At 43.3% G+C, this 18,620-nt stretch overlaps 1 long non-coding RNA gene across 1 annotated transcript in view; it reads right to left on the bottom strand.

Annotated features, from left to right (window-relative positions):
* LOC138468490 (uncharacterized) overlaps positions 1-18,620 on the bottom strand; it is a 1,478,099-nt gene that overhangs the window by 647,984 nt on the left and 811,495 nt on the right. The window lies entirely within an intron of this gene.

Genomic DNA, 18,620 nt, shown 5'->3' with positions numbered 1-18,620 from the left:
CTCACATCTGTATATATTTTCATATTCTGTATACTCTGTACTTATGTAATTTCTGTGTATATTTGTGTATATTCAATGCATATTTGTAACTATGTACAGTGGTGGTCTATATAATAGGGCGCGAGTGTGCCGCCCCCCCACTTAGGCCCCCCACCAGGTGTGAGTACTTTAACAAATTCAGAAGAAGTTCATAAGTTCTTCTTCTGAATCTGTTTTTATTTTGTACCTCGTGGGGGCGCTGTGGCGAGACACTGGCGACAGTTAGTATTGTTGCAGCTGGCCCTTGAATAGGATTCCTTTTCATGGGCCTGCTACAACACCGGGCCGCGTCTCGTTTTGCATTGCTTTTCCTTATAGTAAAGTGCGTGGAGCTCATAGCTCCACGCACTTTACATAACCCTTTTAAGAAGGATGCTGGCGGGGCGCTTGAGGGGTGGCTCGCCAGTATCACTATGTACGCAAAGAGCGCAGTGAAGATCTGTAATCTGCAGGGAGGGAAGGACTCTCGTTCCCTCCCTGCATAGATACAGTAATCTCATTGGCTGTTTGCCAATGGAGGCAAACAGCCAATGAGATTACTAGGTGAGTGCATCTAGGGTTGCACGGATTCATCTGGCAGTGCGAGGCTCGAGCGAGGATTGTATTTGCTGCGTCCACACGCAGCTTTTTCTTTGATTGGGAGCCAGTGCTGACTGCCGGGAGCATTGCACCCGTTTTGTAAGTAGAGACCTGTCATTAACATACATGTGTACAATAAATCCTTGCCTTGCAACCAACCCGCAACTTCTTTTCTGTGTTCGCATTCCATTAGCTCATTTTTTGCTCTGTGTTAAAGTGTGATTTACCAACCCACAACTTCTTTTCTGTGTTCGCATTCCATTAGCTCATTTTTTGCTCTGTGTGAAAGTGTGTTAGTGTATGGAATTTAGCATGTCTCCTTCACAGAGACCTGACCGGTACATTACATGAAAGTACAATTTTGAAGTGAAAGTATCAAACCTCGTATTGTTGAATAGTCAAAGGAAACCCGTAAAAAGAGAACTGAAACAGGTGCACAACCCCTATGCATACATGGCAAGCACAGCACGTCAGTACTCAGCAACAGGTGCCTTGTCTTCTCCTCGTTCGCTCCATGAAAGTGAAGGCTGCTGCATCAGGGGGAGGGATTTAAACTGAAGGAGTTGTGCCCCGCGACTCTAGAGAGGCACCTGATATTATGCCAGCCCCGAGCGACGATTCATGTGTTTGCAGCTCCTGCTGCATTTGTTCCTTCTCACATTACCTCAGTACTGGGCTGTTGTGCGGCTTCTGTGCCTAGGAACAATCAGCCTGCTGTGTTCCTCTCAAAGGGCACCTTCGTGCCACTATGTGTACAGTACGCCCAAGTGGGCGAAGATTTACATATTCTTAATACCCGTTGAAATCTGGTGAGGGTGCAGCCCCACCCTACACTCCCGGTGACCAAATTGGACAGAATTAAGTTCCTTAACATCGTAGGGGGTGGTAGTGAACGGGGCGGCGTTGAAGTTACCTCTTTATATAATGTCTGAAATCACACACTTAAGGACTGCTGTAAAAATGAGCTGTCTACTGTCCCCTCCTTCTCTTCCAATCATTCCCCTGACATGCAAGTTCTAACCCCATCATCATTTTAATTGCCTAAAAATGTGTGCATTTAAATGCAATTGCAAACAATGAAATGCTTTACATTTGTTATTGCTGGGCCTTTGTTAATAGTGCAGAGCAGACCCAAGTACCACGTATCCCCTGCGTCCTGACCTGCCTGCCAATGGCTCTGTACCTGAGCAAGGTCAAGTCAACACAGCCCAAAATTTCACAGGGTCTAAAGCCCTGTTTGCCCAGAGATCCACATTTAGACTAGTAAGTGAGTAACTATAATGAAATTGTGCATGAGGGCAATGCTAGAACACTTAGCCCTGGTAGTGTTAAAATAGCATATTTGTCCAGTTGAGACACATTCCACACGGTCCCTAAACAGAACCTCCAGCCTATCATCCTGAGGTCGATAATTGAGTACCTCTCTGTGGGATAATAGTGTCTTCTGTTATTTCAGTGCTCTGAGACCTATGGGTGTGTAGCACTATATGAGAAATACATTATTATTATTACTATTGTGGTATGGCTTGATTAAAGTGAGCTGCAAGAGTTCCCATGAGGAGGTGTTTTGGTCGAGGAGGGGCAGGAACTGGGTGGGAATCGCCATAGGGATTACCATGGCCATGGGCAGTCAATGGGTGGGTAAAACATAACAGAACAACTTAACTGTTATGTTTATTTTAAATAACCATAACATTTAAGTTGTTCCGTTATTTTTTTTTTATAACTAAGGCAGCACATTTCGGTGGGGTGGAATGGCTAATCCTTCAAATGTAGGGAGGGTAACTTCAGAGACTTTGGGGAAAGGGCAAACTCACTTTTGTGGGGGCATCTAACTTCTTTTCACATTGTAAGGTGATTATTCTGGTGCAGCTAAAATGTTACAAGCAGTTAACGCCCTCTTTCACGCATGAAACCATTTTAATACTGCTCTGAGCCTATGTTGCCCTTTCTCAGATCAGTCTCTTGCTTTCTCTTGACAGACCATCAAAAACACCTTGCATGAACAAATCCATGTCATATTTTGGTGGGTTTTGGATAGTAAATAGCACATTTTGGAGACGATTTTTCAAAAAGTTTTGCGGGGGTAAAACCCCCACACACCCCCTTTGGGTAGAGTGGGCTTGCGCGCTGCGCGCACTCGCTCCCAAATTCACCCTGCGAACTTACCGCCCCACCAGCTTTAAAACTCACCAACCGGCACTGACTATGTAAGCTTTGCATCTTCATACTGCTGCGCCCTTTTACCTACGGGTCTGGTGCGCAAAACAAATGAATAAACAAACAAACAAGGTGGGGAATACGCCTCATCTACTAGTCAAATCAAATCACATTACTTTACAAATCTCACACTGGCCCTTGTCCGGAGTGAGCAGTCTGAGACCTGGAGATACAGCTGTTGGCTTTAGCAATACTCGTTAATAACAGGATTTCATTGCAAGGAACATATATAAATCAAGTGGATGCCATGTTTTTACACCGTTAGCACATTTTACAGCTGCAATTAATCCATTAACTCCCAGAAGGCAGCTTAGAAAAATACTGGGAGGCCAAATGTTGATGTTAATGCTTGATAAAGCTAGATCAAAGAGTCCCCAGGAGAATGTGCTTTGGTCTGGGGGCAGGGGAAGGACAGGTACTGGATGGAAATGGCCACAGGCATTAGTATAGCCATGGGCAGTGAATGGGTGGGTAAACAAACAAACACCACCCACAGTGTGTCCTTCCTCACATGCTATCCTCCTCCTAGCTCTACTGAAATGCAATAGTTTTGGCTTATAGGTAGTGCTGAAGCGCCACCTTGAGCCAAAAATAAAAATGAACTATCTGATCCTCCAGATTCTTTGTTAGACTTCTTGTTGGAATTTCAGATGACTTTCAGAAAGGATTCAGAGGACACAAGCCTAAAATGTTTGAGTTCATTTGATTACCTGCACTTTTGCTATAATAACCATGCATTGCAGCACCAACACATAGCTGTTGGTCTTTACACATACAATACAAATATATCTTATGCTATGTGGTGGAGAAGATGCAGTGCAGAGAGTCAAGCATCGTTCCATTTACCAGAGTGCAATATTCCCTTTCTGTATATTAGAGAGAGAGAGTCAATGGGCCTTACAAATCGACTGCACGTCTAGCACAGATCCTGCGTATTGCCAATATGCAAATGTTGTATATAATGCATTGATCGTCACAGCGAAAAATGGGGAAAGAATGGACAACTGAAACATTGAGAAAGATACTCAAAGAGAGATCTGGCCTACTCTGACTCTGCCCAGTAAATGATTCTCAAAGAGAGATCTGGCCTTCTCTACCCAGTAAATGATACTCAAAGAGAGATCTGGCCTACTCTGACTCTGCCCAGTAAATGATTCTCAAAGAGAGATCTGGCCTACTCCGACTCTGCCCAGTAAGTGATACTCAAAGAGAGATCTGGCCAACTCTGACTCTGCCCAGTAAATGATACTCAAAGAGAGATCTGGCCTACTCTGACTTTGCCCAGTAAATGGTACTCAAAGAGAGATCTGGCCAACTCTGACTCTGCCCAATAAATTTTACTCAGAGAGATATGGCCAATTCTGACTCTGCCCAGTAAGTGATTCTCAAAGCGAGATCTGGCCTACTCTGACCCTGCCCAGTAAATGATACTCATATAGAGATCTGGCCTTCTCTGCCCAGTAAATGATACTCAAAGAGAGATCTGGCCTACTCTGACTCTGCCCAGTAAATGATTCTCAAAGAGAGATCTGGCCTACTCCGACTCTGGCCAGTAGGTGATACTCAAAGAGGGATCTGGCCAACTCTGACTCTGCCCAGTAAATGATACGCAAAGAGAGATCTGGCCTACTCTGACTTTGCCCAGTAAATGGTACTCAAAGAGAGATCTGGCCAACGCTGACTCTGCCCAATAAATGGTACTCAGAGAGATCTGGCCAATTCTGACTCTGCCCAGTAAGTGATTCTCAAAGCGAGATCTGGCCTACTCTGACTCTGCCCAGTAAATGATACTCATAGAGAGATCTGGCCTTCTCTGCCCAGTAAATGCTACTCAAAGAGAGATCTGGCTTACTCTGATTCTGCCCAGTAAATGATACTCAAAGAGAGATATGGCCTTCTCTGCCCAGTAAATGATATTCAAAGAGAGATCTGGCCTACTCTGACTCTGCCCAGTAAATGATACTCAAAGAGAGATCTGGCCTTCTCTGGCTCTGCCCAGTAATTGTTTGCCGGCAACATCTTCATAAAGATCATGTATCCCTGTCTACTGTTCTATCTTCCTGGTGCATTTGGGGGTCGTACTAGGATTTGTGAGGCCCCACAGAGTAAAGAATATGCCAGGCCCAGGCTTGGACTGGCCTATACGCTAATAGGGCAATGCCCAAACCAAAAATTCTAAATGCTAGCGTGGACCCGTTTTTTTGGGCCAAAGTGGGCCACCTTTTGGGCCAATGTGGGCCAGTTTGATGAGTTACTCCACTATGCATGTAGTAGTTTTGACCATTGTTGCTGAAAAAATATTCTTTTAAATTGCACAATTTGCATTCAATTTTATTAAAAAACTGCCCCTTGGGTACTATTCAAACAGTCTGCCACAAAAGGAATTAATTGCCATTTTCAATGGTGGGCCACTTTTTCATTGGTGCTCGAGACAGTTTGATGGCCCAGTCCGACCCTGGCGAGGCCCCTCTTTTGCATGTGTGGTGGCATCGTCAGAAGTGGCATTATCGGAACTGACATCCCAGACTGAGTTACATGAGGGCATCATGGCCTGTGAGAGCACCGGATATGAAGTCACAGCAAAGGATATAGGCAGAATGAGCAAAAATGCATTGGAATGCAACAGCGAATTCCAAGATTGAATATTATTGCATTGGCAGTAAATACTTAACAAATGCATGGGCATGCACTAGTCACATGACATAGTATGCATAGCCATTCAGATGCATGAACACACGTCTGTTGAGGGTCCACAGCATTAGAATCTAACTAATGAGGTCTCAGTGGGCTGTGCAAAGACCGACAGGCAACAGTTTTGAAACATGACTGGACAAGTCTTTCATCCCTTCATGGTTGATAAAGTGAGTATCACTGTTTAAGCTTGTGATAACAATGTATTGTCATTATCTCACCTTGCGTCTATCTACAGTGTACCTGTGATGCGGGTCTGGCAGATCTGGGTCAGGTCACACAGTGCCCAGTCAGGAGTGGTGACAAAAGCCACTGGGGCACACCCTTCTCAACACAGGCCCAGTGGCTCACTGGATGTACACATTGCCAGCTAGCTAGACCTAGCCCCCATAGCTTTCCTGTTGCTACAGTACTGGGTATGAGTTGCACAAACAGCCCCACCTTTGAACCCAACCATTCAGACCACTGATGGACTAGCATTTAGAGAAAAGTATCTGGTGTGCACTACGAAAAATAATGATCTGTGACAAATTGATTTGTAGTATGCTATACATGAATAGTCATTATTTCTGCATATGGAGCAATATTATAGTCTACAAAACCCTGTGAAATGAATCTCTTCTAAGGACTCCCAATGGCTTTGGGACAAAGCTGAGAGAGATTAAATGATTTGCCGAGGATCTAACACATTGGTTAAATGGTGAATACTCTAATTACCCCTGTCTGCAACTTAGGTACATGACCATACCTCTTCCCAGCCTTGTACAATAAGGTACACTTTTTTTAATGATTGAACATTTGTCTTTCAAGAGCTAAAAAAAATCATCTGTTTCATAAGGACCATACACAAATCACATTATACATCAATTTAACAAAAACATCAAACTCCTATGGAAATATGCTAAGCAAATATGATTAGTTCTAATAAGTGGTAAAAAGGTTTGGGAGAAATATATCTTCCAAATGATGATAAGCCAGTCCAGCAACGTACATGATTTAGAACATGTGTATCTGCATTGTTGGCCATCGTGCAAAGTATTGGAAAGAGAAGGCGAACCACAGAATGTATATGCCAGTGGACTACTCTGATCTAAGGAACATAACTCTTTAAGAAAAAGCTGGCAGATATATGACCCTCTTTGTAATGAGTAGAAATTAAGATGGGGGCTGTCGCTGCTTACTACGGGGAAGCTATTCTCTGTTGTGTACAGCAAAAAATAATGGGTGTCTCGCGACAAGTGCTCTCATCTCAGCCCCAAATAGAATGCTTTTAAATCTGCATTGCGCCCACAACCAACGGGGAGGAAATGAATCTACACGTTGAAGCAGAGAGATTGCACTGGGGTGCATAGGTGTGAAGTTCAGTAAAGAGGGAACACCACACATTTCGAGCTGTTGGGTTCTTTACAAAAGCATTCATTCCATGGCAAAGTGAAGAAATAACTAATTTCTTGTGGTATTGGACACTTTAGTGTCTTTTAATAAAATGGAACAAATCATAAAAACAAAGAGTCTACCCTACCCCGAGCATGTCTATTTTTTAATGGAAGTGGGTCCCTATTCATATTTTTATTCAACAGCCTTTGAGAGCTTGGGGGCAAGCTCAAGCAGCCTCATGAGGTAGATACATGTGCCCAGGGTAGTCAGTGGTACTTGAGATCAGAGGAGCTTGCCTTTTTCAGGTTTGACTGTCCTTATGCTGATATGAAAATGAATGTGCAGCACATAGGGCGGCTAAAATGAGATTGAAGTTATGCAATGTTGTATAATGGAATATCTAAACACCAAAGTCCTCCTGAGTGTGCCATAGTCCGCCAAATAAGCTATTTCAGCTTGTGTTCATTCTCAGTGAGCGATGCAGGTGTCCCGCAATATGTAAAGGTTCACAGGTGATGGGCACACAGTGGGCCTGCTACAAACCACACTGCCATGCACTGTGGAGATATCCAATCACATTAGGGTTGCACATTATCTTGGACCATTTGCTAAGTGAATGCCATAGTAATAAATAAGCAGTAGTAATAACAGTGCACAGCTCTATATTGGAGAAGGCCGTTTAGCAACCTCAGTCCTGATTCGTGATTCTCTCTAGTTTAAATAGAAAATGCAAGTGCAACTCAAGGATATTTGAATGACATTTTGCTTGAAACCTTTGCAACAGTTGTGATTCCGATATTTAGTAAAACATTTTGCAATTACCCTTCCCTCCTTTTACGTACGTTCGTGCAGCATGGCACAGCACAGCAAATGTTTGCAAGCTAGACCTATGTCTTATAAGAAGGCTCTAGCCACTCATATCAAACATCACGGTCATCTATATAAATAAAAATGTAAATGTTTGTTTGTTCAAAATCTTAAATCTCCAAAAGTTCTTCACCGATCGCTTTGAAATTTTGACACAACTTTGCACTCGAATAGGTGCATGTTTTAATATACCTACTATACACAGATGTCACACCTGTGACAGGTAAAAACATACTTTTTCTGAAAAACAGCACCATCTGTTGGACGTAAAAGCAACACACGCTATACTAAACATTTTACTGCAAACCAGCGCCATCTGTTGGACGTAAAAGCAACGCGTGCTATACTAAATATTTAACGATTCCATTTCAATATTTCCGTGGCTCAAATACATGCCGAGGAAGCAGCAGAGCGACATGCGGCCAGACTTCAGGATGCACGGTTGCGAGCACAGCGATCGCGTTCTGCAGCTTCAGATCTGCTTCGTTCTCAACCGAATGAACGCGACAGGCTAAGAGTAACTGAAAGACGTCAACGAGAAACAGCGGATCAGCATCACACACGACTCCGTGCTCAGCAATCACACGATTACAATCACCTTGCATTCCGGTACAACCCAGCTAATGATTATAGTTTGAGCCGGCATGTTCTCATCGGCACCATGACTGAAGTGTGTCCTTATTGCAAGGCTCTGAAATTTAATGGAGAAATGAAAGGAATATGTTGCGCCGCCAGGAAAATTAAACTGCCTCAATTTGGAGAACCGTCAGAGCCATTGTGAAATTAAACATATTAGAAACGTGCGCTTTCTCTTTTTTTTCTTTTCCATTTAACCAGACTAAGCCACAGCAATGCGTGACCGGGGACAGCTAGTAGAACAATAGATGACAGATCGGCATCCACACTAAGAGCCTTGTTCCTGGGTATGTGATTTACTGGGGAGACAAGCACTCCACCACAAAATTAAGATCTGAACCATTTTCACTGTATTTTCAACAAGGAGTGGGGGGATGGAATCTAAAGTCTGCTCTTCCTCCCAATTCAGCCCCATTCGACAAATACCACTGCATATCAGCCACCGTTCAATTCTGAAGTGGGCCAAGAGGCATAAACCCCTATGGAGTGCATCTGTTTTTACACGTGTTTTTGCACCTGGTTGATTCCATAGGAAATCACTGTAATGCTGGCTGCCATGCACTGCTATTGAAGCTAAAAATGTTGGTTCTAACCAGACCAGTAATAGGCTTTGGTTGCACCTTCCTGGAGTAGTCAGGAATGTTCCCCTCATTTTGTAGCCTGCATTGTCTCTTATTTTAGATCTGGCCATCAAAAACAGGTTTGCACTTTTTGGTGGATACATCGGCTGGGCCACTTAATAAAAGTGAAGCCCCATTGCTGCTAACATGCCGCTGGTATTCCAATAACTGGCACACAGCCGCAAGTATACAAGGGGTGCTTTATGCATGGCTGTTGGTAAGGATAGTTTACACCCGATGTCCGGCCGGCCCATTTCGGTGCAAACCCTCGAACACCAGTTTTTAAAAGATAAAGCACTCTCTGAAAGAGAGACTCTTTAGCCGATTTAACTTTCATGGCAGAATCCATTTACTGGAGCTCCAGAAATGATAAAAAAAGATAAATATTCAAATAGTTTAAGGGATGGAAAATCTGTCTGATGGCCATTTTTGCATTTAGCTGCAGATGGAAGGGGGCCTGGGGTGGACTGGGACTCAAAGGAGGCCCTGGAAATAATATTCAAAGCGGCCCCATTTTACACATTTACAGCAAGTCCAAACCATTTCCAATGGGAACATTTGGAAATACCACACAAAAGAGGCCCAGGCTGCAGAGGCCTACTGGGAAATGTCCAGAGTTCCCTATAGGCCAGTGCACCTCTGTAAGGGGGTCCCCCTCCTTGCAAATTAATCTTTAATTGAAAAGGACCAACTTCAATTTTACAATTCGTAATTAAAAGGTGTAAATGCCACCTGAAATAAGATTTTGCAGAAGGAATTTACAGTGAACTTCAGAGCATAGACCCTTGTATGAGGTGCTAAATGCCTGTGGGCCCCATTCAAATCGACGTGCTATTCGCCTGCATGAAAATCTCAGGCAGGTGTGAAAAGAAGCGGTATTACAGACGGAAAAGAAGGACGAGGAGAAAACAGAGTCCTCATCCTGTCTTGCACTGCGCCTGCCAAACATTTTCAGAATTACCCAGCACAGTAAACCAAGGCATAAATCACTGAACGCCTTGGGGTTATTTATTTATTTGCATTTATAAAGCGCGCAGCAGCCCTGAGGCATCGTGGAGCTGTTACAGAACGCTCACTTGGATGGTTTAAACCTTTGTTTACCATTCCGGCCGATATGAAATGTCCCTGTGTATGTTGGAGCTTTCCTAGCGTAAATTAGCCATCACCGAACCGCACAGCATTTTTCAACAGGTGTCACTGACAATGCCCCTGTGGTCTGTCTTCAAATCCCACTGCTTTTACATAAGTACAGTGTATGCTTGATGTATTTGTCTGGACACCTAAGAGGTTGTAAATTCATGTTTAAGTTCAATAAAAACGCTTAAACAAATAGATTTACTTTGCATGCCAAGTGAGTGAAACAGATTAAATTGAAGTTCAATAGAAAAAGGGCAGATTTAGGTAGTGTATCTTGTACACTTGTTGCATCACAACACAATCGATGCCTACTGTGCACATCAAAACGAGAAATCAAGGTGCACGAATAACACAGGAGCACATACAGCGTACAAACAAAGCACCAGTGTAGACCATTTGAAACTAGGCCTGTCTACATTTCTGAAACTGGACATGTTGCTCTCATTAAATGTGTGGACAGTAAGGTGTTCTCTGTTGCATTTCTACTATGGCCAGAGGCCATCTGTGCCGTCATGGGTATTGTTTTCTTTTTATTTGCCTATAGCCTGTGATTTTGTGGACAACAGCGACATCTGCTGCACAGCAAAATACTTGCAGGCTCGAAGTATTTCCCAAAATGCGTGTAATAGAAACGTGCTTATCATACAGCTCTTTGCACAAATACACGCTGACAGAAAAGGCGTGCATTCTCTTTGGAGACAGGTCAATTCACAACGTGACTGGGATACAAGTAACCCAAAGAAAATCAACTGCCGCCCATGGTTGCAAGGATTTCAAATACGCCGTTCGCTAAATCGGCTGCTGCACCCAATTGCTATTTGGTAAAGCTTGGGAAGCCAGCCAGTCTCTGGGATAGGCTGCTGTGAATAGGGGTGTACCGAATAGTAAATGTACTATTCGGCCGAATACCGAATAGTTGGCAAAAGTATTTGGCCGAAACCGAATAGTGAGCCGAATAGTAGTTTACTAAAAGAAATATGTCAATATATGCATAAAAGCCAAAACTGTTGGCTTTGCCAATGCTTGTTTTAACAGGACTTCATTGAAGGACATGCATAGTGCGTATAAATAGATTATAGCTGTAACTAAGCTATAGAAGGGGAGTTTTATTATTGCTTGCTTTCAATGCCTAATGAGCAATGTGGTAAAGAACTGGGGCTGTGTGGGAGTTTTCAGTCGAAAGCTGCAAGCTTTATTATATACTACAAAAATTGCCAATTAAAATTAACAGGCGTTTTTGGGCACCACATGGTCAGGTGTGGAGGGAACAACCAATTGCAGATTTCGAAAGAGGAACTGGGAGTGCTGGATATTGTAGATTGGAGAAAGACAAGCGAAAGTTAAAAACTACTAACGTTCCCTACAGAAAGGCCAAGTTGGCATGTTTGTGCTGTCAGAAATATATGCAGCATGACAGCCTAATAGCGTGTTTATCAGGGTGGTATATGTAGATCCAGGTACTGAGGTGACACTCCTTTCCACAGAAAATGCACACACGTCACAGCATGGGGAAATTGATCATATAGGGACTTATTTGCAATGGAAAGTAGTTTCTAGCTGCAGCTGGGTTTTCCCTTTGGAGAATGGTGTAGTTTTGGTCTTTAACAAGCACTTGTCTGCCTCAGGGAGGGGCTTTATGTTATCAAGGAAGAGAGCTTGATATACAGTGAGGAGGGCCCAACAATGCCACCACCCAGGACCAGCAGCCTTGTCTAACAGTGGGCAGCGGGCAGTGGCCATTTAAATGCAAATCCCGAGCAGCGTTGAGGAGGCAGCTTTGAAATGGGAAGCGGGGATCAATGCGGCGCTTTCCACCAACACAATTCTATAATTATCACACATTAAAGAAGTACTTTGCAACTTCAATCCAAGCACAAAAAAATACATTGGCATTTGAATGACAAATAATGTCATGCTTATTTTCGCAGCCGTACTCTAGCCCACAGCCGAAGGGCAGTGTGCTGGTCCATGTGAAAGGGGGGCTGGACAGGAGACCCTCGCTTACAGGACTGATAACATCTGCCAGCGGTTCAATCACAGTCCAAACGACTCTGACACACAGTTTGGCTCTAAATCCTGCCTCCACCAGTCTTCTTGCCATGCCAATCTCCGTGACTTTTTTTTACCTATTTTAGGGTTAGTTTAGTGCAAGACAATATTAGGCTGCAGCCTAACGCCTCTTCAGGATGGCGTACAGAGGTTGTCCTTTGCGTTCGGCCATAGACAGCTTTGAGGGCACACGAATTGTGCTACGAAGGTGCCGGGATGACAAGAAACATAACATTGTGCGCAGTGCTACAACCCCACCCCCTTTTCCCTGCCGAGTGTACCTGATCCGAAGCCTTTGCAGAGGATACAAGGGAAACCTGCAAGTGTCACATTGGCACTTCGGGGTTCTGCATGCAATATAAAGTAAAGCGGTCTTGTTTTGTGTGGTTGTTGTCTTTATTTTACATTGGGGTTTCACGTTCATCCAGAGGCGGTCAGAGTTTGAATGAAGCGTACTGCATCACGATTGTAAAATAAGGACTGCATTGCTGCGGTCTTCTTCCAGTACAAATGCTACATGTCTGTAAATACAATTAATTTGTCCATTCTCTGAACGTGCTATCTTGACCTGTGAACTTTTCATCTCCGTGCCAAAATGGTGTAGCCTTCGATGAACAACATCGGATGCACAGGTCACTGACAGGACCCGCAAGCAGCCCATTTTTTTTCAAATTCGTCCCGCCTGGGTGGATGGAGGGGTGCGGGGAGTGGGGTTGGGCTGTAATGGTGCCATACAGATGCAGATGCCGGGTTAAATGAGAGACATGCTCCTTACACACGTTTGCTGGAGACAACCAAGACCTTGTCAAATAGCCCAGCATTTTATCTCTGTCAGCGTTTTTGTTATTTTTTTCTCATTCATGGGTGGTTGCGTGTGAGCCAGTCCACGCTTAAAGTGTCGAATTTGCCACTCCTTTAGTCTTTTTAATGGCACAAAAGACGTGCAAACCTATCTTTACAAGACGTTGTCAACTCCAGGTCTCCATTTGCCATTTAGTCACTGGTAGGGACGTAACTTCGGCTTCGAGTAAGCATTCAATTAAGTATTTTGCCGAAGCCGAATACTTATTTTTATGCCAGAATTCAGCCAAATACTTACTCGAAGCCGAATTTCGGTACACCCCTAGCTGTCAACCTGGGAAGGAAGAGGCATGTCATTCATCAGAGGTTCCAGGTCGAACCCCAGGGATCATAATAAGGACATTTCCAACAGAGCTCTGCTTAGAATAGACAGGCGAGGAGCCAGAGTTGCTTGTGTCTTGCTATAGAGTAAGGGTCAGTGGCGCAATGACCATTGGGCAGATTTGGCTTTACCCCTACCCCCCGAAATGGTGGGTTATGCTGACTTGACCTGTCTGGCCCAGTCCCAGATTACCAAATAGGCAAAGTAGGTACCGGCCTATGGGCCCCACTCCTTTTAGGGGCCTCGCGACAACGAATCAAAATATTATTGATTTGATCTTGAAAGAAAATGACAGTCAAGCTTTCTTAAATTGTTTCCAAAAGATAGAAAAAAAAATAGAAAAAAATGATTTAACTCAAAGAAACGAAAACTTTACATTGCTCTATAGAGGGAACACTGTATTAATGTAACGTACGCATTAGCAACTTAAAGTACACCAGAGACATCAGATTCAATGACCTAGAGTGTCGCGGCATTTCCCAGACGATAAACGTGTCTGCCGGCAATTACTAATGTACAGCATTTCATTGGTAGTGACTGCATTCGAATGCCTACATATTTAGGGAATTGAAATGGTGATGGGGTGTTAGCAGATGGATGTCAGGGGGTGGATGAGACGGGTAGCGGGGCAGGAGTCATCTCGTTCTCACACAAATCCTGAACTGTGTGGTTTCAGATGTGAAGGAGAGAGTTACCTACTTGCAACATTGGAGCTACAACAGAATAGTCTTTAAATAAATGTGTAAAGAAATTAGATGCAACCACATAAGTAAGCTTGCCCCTCCCCGATATTATCTGAAGTTATCTCCTCTTCCAACATGTAAAGCCTTATACCTCCCCCCGCCCCCCAAACAAACATTTTTTGTCTAGTTGCACCCGTGGTAAGGGTCTGGAACCTTCCCTGCTGTCGAAGGTACGTTTGTGGAATGCAAATAAGGGCTCCCTCAGGGTCATAGCCATATCAATCAGAAAACACGCATGGGAATGCATGGAAACTATGCCCCTTGGAAAGTATTTCAATTTTTAAAGGGATACTCCAGAACCCACTTAAGGCCTGATTCATGGCATTTTTAGCGCGGTGCAAAGTGACTATGCATTGCCAACAAACACCCTGATTCACAGAGCGGTGAAAAGTGTATTTTTTGCACTGTAAAGTGACTTTGCACCAGTGCAAAGTTACGTTGCACTGCAAAAATACACTTTGCTCCGCCCTGTGAATCAGGGTGTTTGTTGGAACTGCAAAGTCACTTTGCACCGTGCTAAAAATGTCATGCATGAATCAGGCCCTTAGACTTTCCAGTTGACTAACTGGAAATAGTTTACACTGGATCCAGGGCAAGTTAAGATGTTTTGGGACTTTTAATATACCGCTAAGGAAGCCATCCCACTTGATGCCACTTGTCTCGAAACTGTGGGCATGCAATGAAGGGTATCTATCGTTTCAGATACATTTTTAATTTCTCTAGCAGAGTTTTTCCCACTAGACCTGATGCCCAATAATTGAGTCAGTAAAAAGCATGTGCAGTGGAAAAATATTCCACAAACGGAGTACTTTGCACTGTTACTAACCACTTTCTCTTCAGCCTTCCCAAATGTACTACAAATGCATGTGTAAGACTTAGGGTGACCAGACGCCCTGGAATTGGGCACTCTGCCCCCCATTCGGGAAAGTATTTTTTCTTTTGAAAACCCACACGTACCATGTATTGTGTAGTGGGACTGCAAGAGCTGCTGCTGACAGGCAGAGTTGCACAATCTCCCACGGAAGAAATGCTGCATTTTCCAGATCAAGATAAGGGTAGTGTGTGATAGATTAAACACATATAATTAATTTAACAGTAGCACTTAAAGGGAAGCCATCCCTGGGCAGCCTCGAACCCTCAACCTTTTAGTTATACAATGTAGGACTAACCAATTGCACCACAGAGGCAGGAGAGTAACTTTGCAGGAAATGTTGGGGGGACATGACTTCTAAAATAAAAGGTCCCCTGCCAAATGAGTGGGAAAAAATGTTGTGCCACATAAGTTGGGGGGGGAGCGGGACGCCCTTGTCCCCCCTAAAATAACATCCATGACAGAGGCTGCTTGTGAAGCTCATTCAGACATGCATGCAATATCAGTCGGAGCACACGCTCCATTGTGTTGTTGAAGCAGTATTGTGAATGCATGACACAAAGCCCCTTAGTCCCTCAAGCGCTAATGAAGAGTAGTGCCTTGGCAGCCACAGTCAAACGTTAGTCCTACCTTTATGTTAGTGGCACTGTCCTTGGTTTTTATCTTGAAAATATGATCACCCTAGTGTATGTGCATACACAAATGCATGTGCACCTCTGCCACACACACACACTTGCTGCACTCTAACAAAGTCGCACAGGTTTACATCCAAATTCGAATGCAATCTCTCAGCTGAAGTCTGCACTTCACTGTCCGTCCAGCCGATAGCACTTTCAAACTTGCAACAGAGATGTATTCATGGGAGGGCAAAAGAGGCACTTGCCCGGGCGCCCACCTTGAAGGGGGGGCCCACAAGGCTGCCTACTCTAAATAAATCAGTTCATATTGACAAGAACATTCTGCTCTGATCCAATAATCATGTAATGCTTTGTGTTCACTGTGATATTCATAGTTTGTGTGTTCACTAAAACACAATAAATCTGATTCATGGAATTATTTGCGCGTAAAACACAGATTTGCGCGCCATTCTACCTGAAAATCCCCATACCTCAAACAGGAATTTTCGGGCAGAATGGCGCGCAAATCAGTTTTTTACGCGCAGATAATTCCATGAATCAGGCTGAATGTGTGTACCATTCTCACCTTTCTGTTGCGATTATATTGATCAATTGCAATAGCCAAAGTTCCAATGTGTATTGATAAATGTGAGTACTCTGATAGTTCAGAATATAGCTCAATATGTTAAGCACTCATTGCAGAGGTCTGTGCTCATATGCAAGATTACAGTAATAAATCCCAGCAAGGCCAACTCAGCATTTCCTATGTCTGATTCTGATAACATCTGTGTATATGTAGTTTTTTTTGTAGCACAACGGGTGCTATGATTAGCAATGCACCTGCTCCACATAGTGGTTGCTGAAAAAAACAAACAAAGCATAAGTATGGTGAAGGTGTAGAAATTAGTTTGTTCAGATTGGGGTTTTGTAAAACCTAAGCTGCCACCCCAAATGATGATTGTAAATTGTTAGTACAAGAGGTGATAAGCTATTCATATTTACAACTGTGGAACTGTGGAACCAAAATGTTCATGCTTGTATCCTGGCTATGCCAGCAGACATTACAGTGATCCTGGACAAATCATCTTATATCACTGACATCGCTGTAGTGTCTTCTGTGAAAAGGATTGCCTTCTCAAATGCTGGTGGCATTATTTAGCCCATTCCCTGATCATCATTATTTTATGTATGCCATTATTTGATGTAGGTCACTTGTGTGGAAGGGCTTCTAGACAGAAGAGAGCGGACCATATATTTCAGGCTTCTGGCAAGTATAATTTAAGGTCTGCTCATTTGACATAAAAAAGGTTGGTTTTGTTGTACAGCTCAACAGTTTGTCTGCACATTTATGAATAACACATTCACAAGCCTGTGTTTTGGGTGAATGTAAAGCTTTAAAATATAAAAGAGAAACCCAGAAAAAGTATTTAAGATCATATCAATTACTATAGTGGTATATATATACTTCCCTTGTTGATGGCGACAACAAAGCTACAATCATTCCCATTTTGCATAATACGCTTCTATAACATTTTCTTAAATAGAATTGCCATGTTGGGTTGTGCAATTTGTCTGCTTTCCAAGTCAGTTCTATACAATGGGTTCAGGGAAGGGGGCCCCAAAGGTGTCCGTGCCCCGGACCGCAATAGTGCTTAAGATGGCCCTGACCTGCAACGCAAACATGTAGTCGTTGTCCTTTGCAATCGCTCTGGAATGAAGCTAAAAAGGCGCAACTCTTACTATTTGACCCATCTCTAGGGGCTGCCCACCGTCCTCTGTCTCAGGTCATTCAGAGGTCCTGGAGACCATGCAAATGCCAGCGCTGTGCGGTATAAATCCCAGTAACACAACATACATGAATGGCAATTTTGGAGATCCGATGTCTACTGCACGTCCCCTCTTCCCCAGACCCCTGGCACTTAAATGACCCCATTTTCTTTCAGGATCTGTGAAAGATCCTGGACCAGATTAGGAGAAGTTTCTCTTCATCAAAACAAATGGAGCAAATGCATTTAGCACCATTCGTGCTGCTTAAATAATAGGAATTGGAGAACTAGGTTTAGCCCCAATCCATATTATCAGAATAATTTTGGACTAGGTCAAAAAATGAAACAGGCTGTTTCATTTGCTATGTTTGCTGCATAACATGAAACTAGGGGCAACCTACATTGGGTAAAACAAAAATGAAGTTACCAGTTTTAAACGCATATGTGATTTGATGTAATGTGATCTTTGTAATGTTGTATTTCATTATGATGTCTGAGGTATTAAATGGAACTGTTGTTAATATGACTTGCTGTTGTATATATTTTCTTTTTTATTTAATTTGTATGAAATGTGTCTTGTTTTGTGAAAGGTTTGTAAGTGAACCAACCGCATATCATAAAAAGTAACAAGAAAATACATTTTTAGTAGATGTATTTCTATGCTAGGGAGCAAATATAGAACAGGAAACGGTTTTATTCATTTTTCCAACATTTTTAGGCAATAGGAATTGTGACAAAACCAGTCTGCTCCTCTACTATTATCAAAGCATTTGCTCAGTTTTTAGCACTGGTGCAAACGTTAGCTAGCCTGACCTCTGATATCTGAGTCGCCCTGCCCTTGCCTGGTAAACCCTATCAAGCGACTCTGTCGCCCAAGTCACACATCGGTTACGTCATTTCAAGGGAAGCGCTTCCTCTGTGACCGCTTCTTTTCCATCACGACACACAACGTAAACATCCGCAATGGAACAGTGTAGGTTTATGCTGCGGAATGATGTTTACCCTGCCGCAAAATGGTGATTTCTGTGGCAATGTACTACTACAGCCAACACGGTGAATGATACTAACCCGTTCCTTCTGCGCATCTGCGCAGCAGCTCTGCATGGAACAATATGCCCTGGCCATTAAAAATAATTGCATTAGCAGGACACCTTCCAACCCTCCCGATATACGCAGGCGACTCAGGATCTTCCTATCAGAAATGTTGCTATGTTTGACTGTTTCC

The sequence above is a fragment of the Ambystoma mexicanum genome, chromosome 4q, assembly GCF_040938575.1.
Source record: "Ambystoma mexicanum isolate Mex_15411 chromosome 4q, UKY_AmexF1_1, whole genome shotgun sequence".
NCBI lineage: Eukaryota > Metazoa > Chordata > Amphibia > Caudata > Ambystomatidae > Ambystoma > Ambystoma mexicanum.
Note: the sequence above shows the minus strand (reverse complement) of the source record. Positions and strands in the feature narration are given on the sequence as shown.